Source organism: Mastomys coucha, unplaced genomic scaffold (genome assembly GCF_008632895.1).
Source record: "Mastomys coucha isolate ucsf_1 unplaced genomic scaffold, UCSF_Mcou_1 pScaffold21, whole genome shotgun sequence".
Taxonomy (NCBI): Eukaryota; Metazoa; Chordata; class Mammalia; order Rodentia; family Muridae; genus Mastomys; species Mastomys coucha.
This window is the reverse complement of record NW_022196904.1, coordinates 22,176,135-22,177,091: the sequence shown is the minus strand read 5'-3', so window position 1 is coordinate 22,177,091 and position 957 is coordinate 22,176,135.

Genomic DNA, 957 nt, shown 5'->3' with positions numbered 1-957 from the left:
GGAAGGGAGGGAGGAAGGAAGGGAGGGAGGAAGGAAGGGAGGGAGGGAGGAAGGGAGGGAGAGAGGGAAGGAGGGAGGGAGGAAGAAAGGAAGGAAGGGAGGGAGGGACAGAGAAAGGAAAAAATAAAGATAGATATCAGAGAGGACCCAAGAACGGTTAACAGTCTTCAGAGCTGAAGAGGCTCTGAAAATGTCTTTACTAGGAGAATGGAAGAGCCATGTCACATACACACACATACACACACACACACACACACACACACCCTCACGCATTGCAGCAGTGTGTCCAGAGAACACAGTGAATGCCTTTTACCAGAAGTACTAACTGGGAAACTGAGGTTTGGAAGGGCAGAAGATATACTCACCTCCCTCAGGCAAGTATCCTGTAAAGCCCGGGAAGAGCACAGAATCATGGGAAACTCTGGGTGTGAGACAGGGTTTCTCTGCATAGCCCTGGCTGTTCTGGAACTCAGTGTGTATACCAGGCTGGCCTCGAACTCTAAGAGACCAGCCTGCCTCTGCCTTCCCAGTGCTGGAACTAAAGGTGCACACCACCAAGCCAGGTTCTATTTTCATTTTGAGACAAGATCTTACTGTGTAGAGAGGCTGACCTTAAACTCATGACCCTCCTACCCTAACCTCCAGAGTGCTATAATCACAGGCACTCACCACTGTACCTAATCTCAGATCTGAATAAAGCAACTTCTGTTTGGCAGGCTTTGTAAGGGGCCAACACAGAAACAGAATTAGGGGGAAAAGCTGACCAGGTAAATGAGTCTGGTTTCCTTCTGCAGGAAATAGAAAGGATTGTCTTTACCGCTGACTCAGGTGCCCTTTCAGGGATTTGTGATTTACTGACTTCCGGACTGCTTATGTGGCTGCATCTGGTCTGAGCAGAGGCCTCCCACTATGTCACTCAATAGCTAGGATGTGAAATCTGGTGCACACTTCTCCAGA